The following is an 8357-nucleotide window of genomic DNA, read 5'->3' as shown; positions in this document are numbered from 1 at the left end:
CGCAGGATGCTACAATTTTGTTGTTGTTGTTTTGTTTTTGAGACTGTGGGTGGGGAGGAAAGAGCAGCAGCACAATTTATTCATAAGCACTTGAGCAGCCCCAGGCTGAGTGCTTTGGTAACAGATGGAGACACCCAGCAAGCCCAGGGCTCAGAGGGCTTGTCTCAGATGCACCAGCCTGGCGTATTCAGGCTGCGGACAAAGCCGCATCTCATCCCAGGCACCTTGCCCGCTTCGGTCCTGGTTGCGTCTCTGAGGAGCCATTTCCAAACAGTGGAGGTGGACCCTGTTCTTTTACAAGTCTGGGGCTTCACATTCATCCCCACAAGGAATGATTATTAAACTTGTGCCAAAGATAGGGACCAAGCCTCAGAGAGCTGACCTGAATCGAATCATCCCGCATCACCCAGGGAGCTGGGAGCAGAGTTAGGACTCACACTCAGGTCTCCAGACTCCTCGGTCCATTTTCTTCTATTGTAACCACAGGACAGATGGGGGAAAATTGGGCTTGTTCTTTTATAATTGCCCCAGATTCATTAAAATGAATGTTTGAGTCAATATTATTATTATTAAACTCTTACTTTCTGCCTTAAAATCAATACTTTGTACTGGTTCCAAGGCAGAAGAGTGGTCAGGGCTAGGCAAATGGGGGTTAAGTGAATTGCCCAGAGTCACACAGCTGGGAAGTGTCTGAGGCCAGATTTGAATCCAGGATCTCCCCTCTCTAAGCCTGGCTCTCAATTCACCCAGCTGCCCCCTTGAGTTATTATTAGAGGGGTCCCTCGATGTAATGGGGTGAATGATTAAATTCACGAGCACTGATTAAGTTCTATGTGGCAAGCCTGGTGCTAGGAACTAGAGACACAAATAAGAAACAGTACCCGCTCTCAAGAGGCTCTTGCTCTAACTGGGGACAAAATACATGTGGGAGGGCTTAGCTGTAGGGCAGATGGAAAGGTCTAGAAGTCCTAAGGTCAGCAGTAGGGCAGATGGATGTACCCAAAGGTCTGGATTGCACAGGGGCAGGACAGATGGTAAGGTCTGGTATCTTTCATTTTGCCAGAAGTAGAGTTGACTTCCCACACATCGGAGTTGTGTGAGTAATGATATCTGCTCTCCAAGGGTGGGGGGAATGGGAGGAATCCACCTCAAATCTACTGAAAAGGGGGGAATAGAACTGAAAATCCAAGCAGGCCAAGGATTCTAGATGTCCTCCAGGGGGAAGATGGGAATATCAGTGTCCACCCGGAAATGGGGAAAGGGTTAGAAAGGATTGGCAGGAAGGTTGGAGAAGAGCACATCTCAATACTTTTCTGGATGGGTTTTGAGTAGTCTGGAATGGGAAAAGGTAAGAAGACAGGGCTTCCTGGTGGGTCTCAAGTGCCAAATAGGCTGATAAAGCACTGGGCTTGGAGTGACAAAAAGTTGGTCTCAAGTTCTGAGACTGACACTAGGTCTGTGACCATGGGTAAGTCACTCAATACTTCAGTGTCTCAGAAAACCCTCTAAAAGGGGGCAGCTGGGTGACTCAGTGGATAGAGAGAGCTGGGCCCAGAGATGGGAAGTCCTAGGTTCAAATCTGGCCTCAGACACTTCCTAGCTATATGTCCCTGGGCAAGTCACTTAAACCCCCATTGCCTGGCTTTTACCACTCTTTTGCCTTGGAACTAATACTTAGTATTGATTTTAATACAGAAGGTAAGAGGCGTAAAAAAAACCCCTCTAAATCAGTAAGTTACACTTGCATTGCTAAGGTGCATTTCTGCAAGAAGTTTCCATTTCACTGGTCTGGACCAAAATATTAGAATTCATATTTCTAATCTCAGCCTAACCTATCTTATATGTTGTTATGAGGAAAGTATTTAGTAACCTTAAAACACTGTATAAATGTGAATTCTTATTAATTTGACCACTTACTCTTAGGAGGTCTCAATCAGATGTAGAGATGACCCTGAATTCTTGGTGCTTTGCCAGTGGGGTGCAAACCCTGGCAGAATCTATCAAGCTGAAAGGCTTTGAGTTTGATAGACTGCGTGTTTGTTGTCTGAGTACCAGCCCAAGTACAGAGAGATTCAGCACTAGAGGCTGACCAACAAGTGATGAATTTTTTTCAGTGACTTCAATTCATAAAGGCTGTCAAAGCATGAAAGTATTTCATTCTCTGCCAATGCAGGGAGTGCCCACACCCTCCACATCATGGATATTAGAAATGTTGATGTAAGTATTCCCAAGGCCAATGGGCTAGAGCTGAAAGACCCCCACAGAGGACAAGGGGTCAAAGCTATGGCCAAATTAGAACCTCCCTCTGTGCACACAACTGATCTTAGAATTCACCCGGATGAGAATCCATGGTTTTTTCTTTTCCTGTTTCCAACAAGTCACTGTTACCAGACTCCCAGATTCCCTTCCCTCAGCCATACCCCCCCCCCACCCCCGGGGAATGTCAGGGCCCAGCCGGCAAAGTCAAGCCTGCCATGCAGCCTGTTCATTAGAAACTAAATTGTTACATGAATTCTAACTGCTGTGTGGCACTGAAGCTGTCAGCTGTGATTAACTCCTCTGAGACTGACTGGGCACTTGTACAAGCTCCCCACACAAGAGTCAGGCCAAAGGGGAGGGAGGGGACAACAGTGAGGAGAGACATATCACTCCTATTAGCCCATGAGGAGACCTGTGGCAGTAGGAGGCACTCCTGTGAGATGACTGCACTCCCAATTATCCAGAGAAGAGGAGTGTATGGGAAGGAAGTTGGCACCAAGGGCACCCTCTGGGTCACATCTGAAGACGCATGGTGTGAGGGATACTATCAGGTATTTTCACCTGTTCCATGTCAAGTCCACTCCAATTAGGTAGCCCAGTCCACCCCGAACATGATTATTGTCCTCCTGGACAATGCAATCCACTACCACCCTCTCATAGATCTGTCCTTCCCCCCTCGTCCTCCCTTCTGCTCTCCTGTCTTTCTTTTCCTCTAGGTATCCACTCCTTTTTCCTTCTATTACTCTTTCTCCCCACCACCCAACTCTTCAGGTGGCAAATATCTATTTAACACGTTCTCTATGTCCAACTAGTGGGTAAAAAAAAGCCGAGTCTTTTAAAAGCATTTGTTGTGTACCTGGAACTAGAACTTGTATATACAGAACTCTGTACTTGGAGAGCAGCTGGGTGCTTCAGTGGATAGAAAGTGAAGCCTGGAGATGGGAGGTCCTAGATTCAAATGTGATCTCTGACACCTCTTAGAGGTGTGGCTCGGGGCAAGTCACTTACCCCTCTATTGCCTAGCCCTTACCACTCTTCTGCCTTGGAACTAATAATTGAGATCCATTTTAAGAATGAAGGTAAGGTTTAAAAAATAAAAAGAATCCTATAGGGGCAGCTGGGTAGTTCAGTGGACTGAGAGTCAGGTCTAGAGATTGGAGGTCCCAGGTTCAAATCTGGCCTCAGATACTTCCTAGCTGTGTGACCCTGGGCAATTCACTTAACCTCCATTTGCCCAGCCTTTACCACTCTTCTGCCTTGGAACCAGCACAAAGTATTGATTCAAAGACAGAAAGTAAAGGTTTAAAAAATAATCCTATCCCTGGTAGGAATTTTTAGGGATCCTCCAACTTTCCACTACAAGCAGGAATCTCTCCTCTACTATCATTAGGCATCCAGATTCTTTTTAGACCTACACACCCCTCCTGATGGCAACCTTAATATATCATGAGACAGTGCATTCCTTTGTTGAAATTCTGAGAGAGGCCAACAACCAAGTCAACACTATTGTCTCTTCTTAGGTAATCCTGGACCAAGGATTCCAGAACTATCTCTAGCTCCTATGTGCCAATTTTAACCCTATTAAATTGAACCCTTTCCCAAGGATGAGGCAATAGAGGCATTCCTGTCCCTGACCCTTGTGTTCTATAATTTCTACACTATTCTGCTTCCCAGTTTCAAAGAGAGTATGAGCAAACAATACTTCAAAATCCAAATACAAGGATTTAAGCCTCAGCTCAGCTCATTTACTAATAATGACCTAAGAAAAGTCACGTAATCTTTCAGGCCTCAGTTCTCTCATTTGTAAGATGAGATATTAAGGGAATCCCAGAGTCTGAAGGAACCTCTAATGGCATCTTCTCCAATTCTCATGAGATCACAATATCCCTTTTACCACATAACCACGTGGTCTTCCAACTTTCCTTATTTCTCTGGTGGTTGAGAAAATCAAATGAGATAGTAGAGGTGAATGTGCTTTGTAAACTCTGAAGAGCCTTCTGGGTAAAATGAGATTATTAACATTAATCAATAAATAGCCCATGTACCCTGAATTTTTTACCAAGCTAACCACAGAGACCACTAGTCCACTTGCTTGGGCAAAAACTTTAGAATTAACATGTATTAAATACTGACTAGTTCCATACCATTTGGGGAAGTTTTCATTGACTCTAGGTATCTTGTGTATCTTATGCATCCCCCAGTATCCAGCAAGCCTTTTCTAGCTGCAAAGGTTGTACCAATTGGCTAGTTCTAGGAGACAGTTTATTTTATTCGTACTACACCTGATTCTACTGAAAAAGACAATTGTTCCTTTAAGCAGGATTGCCTAGGCCAGCGATGGTGAACCTATGGCACAAGTACAAAAGATGTCAAGCAGAGCACTCTCTGTGGGCATGTGGCCACCCCCTTCTCTCCAGAACCCATTACTAGAAAGGCAGAGGGCCTCAGGCAGAGCTGCTCTCTTCCTCCTTTCCACCATTACTGATGACATTTTTTCACATCACCTGCCCCTCTGCCCAGAAGCCCAATGGGAGTACTTTCTCCTTCTCCTGTGTGGGATAAAGGAGGGGAGAGGGGTGTGCCTGGCAGCCCATCTCTAAAAGGTTCACCATCATTGGCCTAGGCATAGTCTATGATTTTCTTCCCCAAAGACTTAGAGTCTCTTACCTGATTAAAGTATCAGTTTGCAATATTGACAGATCCAGCAGAGCAGCTCTACAACTTTCCACTTGGGCAATGGCTTTCTTGACTCAGAGCAAAACTTCTGGATATTTAAATCTCTGGACTGGCCTTGACAACCTGAACAGCCAGAATCTTGAGTTGGAGCAGGTTCACTGCACAGATACTATACAAAATAACCTACAGACTGAGCATGTAATACCTGAGGGCTTGAGGCAGAGAAGGGATCAGACAGGTGGGGTCAGTAAGGGAAGGTTTCCTAGAAGCAGGAGAGGAAGGGCACAGATAAGCGGAGAGGGGAGTAATAAAATGGGGAATTGACCTTCCCTTCTATAGATTGCTTTTGGCTTAAATAGCTGAGACCCTGAATCGGTATTGCCCTCCACTTCCCTGCCCTCTCCAATCTGTCTCCATCCCATCTGACTTTAGCTTTCTAGATCTGGAGATGGCAGCCAGGCAACTCCAAATGAGGTATAAAATTCTGGCTCTGGAAGGGCTCTTATAGATTATCTGGCTGTATCCCTTCATCTTACACAGGAGGAAATGGAGTCTCCAAGAAGTGAAGGGACCTACACCTTATTTGGTTATGTCACAGAAAGTTAATGGTGAAGCCAGGATTAAAACTGAGGTTACTTGCTTCCTCATTCTCACCTCCCAAAGCTCTTACCAATCTATGCCTTAAGGAAGGATCATGGGAAAATTTGTCTTTGGTCTCCACTCCCCACAGTCTTCCCCAAAGCACCTAGTTTCCTTTATGTGCTCTTTTTCTCCACCCTAACCTCATGATACTGTATCTAAGCAACATCCCAGGATTTTATCTGAAAGCAAAGATAATAATCCTTCACAAGGTTATTATGAGAAATGAGTCTCATCAACTTTAAATAGCATTGACTGATAGAGTTGACTTTGAGTTGGCCTTGGCCTTGGGTCAGAGAAACCTGGGTTCAAGTCCTGCCTCTGACCTGTCCTTGCTGGGTATCCATGGGCAAGTTACTTTACCTTTTAGACCCTCAGCAACTCTATAAATGACAAGTTTATTCTTAAAAATGATAGACATAATCAAAGACTCCAGTTATTGATAGAATCTAGGACTATAGATTTCAGTTAGATGAGTGGCTGATCTGCATTGGTAGAGAAGGGGTTTCCACACCAAGAAACTTGACAGATTCATGAAATTATAGGTCCACACCCCCAACAAATGTTCTGAATACATGAGTTCATAATTACATATAATAAAACTTTATCCATGCAATATAAAAATGTAAAGAGCATTATAACAAGCCTTATTTCTGCAACCAACTTGCACAAATCACTTTCTTTTTAAACACCTACTTTCTTATCTATACAATGAAGTTGTTAACCAATATGACCATGAAAGTCTCTCTTAACTGATGATATTCTAGGATCTTATGACTCTTGAAAACTTTATGGTAGAGATGTCAATCACAGGAAATTATTTTGTAGATCTGCAAGGTTTTTCAGCCAAAAATAACCACAGTCATTTCTCGAAATTCAATCCATGCTAATGAGAAATCAAAGAAACCTTGGAAGAATTGCATTCAAACCAACTCCATATAAGTTCAGTAGGTCTCCTTGAGTAACCATCATTGATAAGGACTCAGAAGACTGGCCAGAATAAATGGCCTTTTTGATGTCTCATTGCAGGAAGCTTTAATCACATATCCCAAAATAACTTCCTGAATGGGCTTCTCACATGGCCTGTTATGCACTGTCAGTCCACTCTGTGGGGCTTTTGCTCAGGCCTCTTCCTCTGAAACCTCCTCCTTGCATCCACCTCCCTTCCTTGTGCCAGCCTCAATCCTTTCCCCACCCCCCATACTAAGAGATATCTGAAGCATCTCCTGGCTTTGAATAAAGAAATGACTCATGAGCACCTCAAGACAAATCCCAACAAGTGCATGAAATGCCCTGAAAGACTCCAGAGAATTGCAAATGCAGAAACTATCTCTGTCATTAGTAAATTTAAACTGGCACACACACACACACACACAAACACACACACACACACAAACACAAACACAAACACCTTCCATGTCTTCTAGTACAACCTAAACTTATGAATGAGTATTTTGAGACCTGAAAAGGTGAGATGATTTTGGTCAAGGTCACAAAGGTAGCCAATAGTGGAAGCAGGATTCATACCCATTTCCTTTGACACAAAATTATTTGCACATAGTAAGTACTTTAAAAATGCTTCATTCATTCAAATTCTATACTCATCACACTATGCTGCCTCTCTAAATCCTCTTAGTGTTGCACATAATCTTCAAACAGCCCAGATACTCAGAACTCTACCCATAAATTCTTAGACCTAGCTGAACCCCCATACCAAGCACATTATTTGTAATTAAAATGCGTGTGGTTGTTTACTTAAACTGACCTATGTGACCTATATCCTCGCACATATGTCTCATCTCCATGCTTTTTTTTTTTAAACCCTTACCTTCCGTCTTGGAGTCAATACTGTGTATTGGCTCCAAGGCAGAAGAGTGGTAAGGGTAGGCAATGGGGGTCAAGTGACTTGCCCAGGGTCACACAGCTGGGAAGTGTCTGAGGCCAGATTTGAACCTAGGACCTCCCATCTCTAGGGCTAGCTCTCAATCCACTAAGCTACCCAGCTGCCCCCTCATCTCCATGCTTTTGCAGAGGCTGTCCCTTATGCCTGGAATGCATTCCATCCTCATTTCCACCTCTTAGAATCCCTCCCTTGGTTCAAAGATAAGTCCAAACTCTTATCTTCAAAAAAAAAAAGCTTTTCCAGATCGCCAGCTACCTTCTAGGGCTTCCCTGACCCCAACATTATATGGCAATATATATTGCTCATAATTATATCAATATGCATGTGTTATTTCCCAGATAGAAATATAAATTTAATGAGGGAGAGATTTTTTTTCAGTGTTTCTCCAGTATCCCCAGGGACCTCAATGGACAAAATAGGTGCTTAATTAAATACTTGCTGATGGATTGACTAAACCCCTAACACACAGGGGAAAAGTACAAACTACTTTGCCCTCTCTATATATGCTTAACTTAAAATCTAGAATAAATTATGTGATTTCAAAAATCCCTTCCCCATGTAACCAGTTATATACAAATTGATCATGCATGTGCGTGTACACACACACATAATCTCTATAGAGCTGAATGATCTCAGAAGCCAATTCTGAATTCCAACTTATTCCTGAACAAAAATAACTCCTACGCTATTTTAGCATAGCTCTGTTCATATTCCAAATCCTCAAAAACATGGCCAAAATCAAAATGACAAATGGGAGTCAATATTCAGACAAGATATAAATACCCCTATACTGCTTACTGCTGTGCCATGAAGAATGTAAAGCCCTTTAAACAAAACGTTTCATTATTTTCCAAAAAGGGATTGGGTTGCCCAGACTGGG

The sequence above is a fragment of the Monodelphis domestica genome, chromosome 1, assembly GCF_027887165.1.
Source record: "Monodelphis domestica isolate mMonDom1 chromosome 1, mMonDom1.pri, whole genome shotgun sequence".
NCBI lineage: Eukaryota > Metazoa > Chordata > Mammalia > Didelphimorphia > Didelphidae > Monodelphis > Monodelphis domestica.
Note: the sequence above shows the minus strand (reverse complement) of the source record.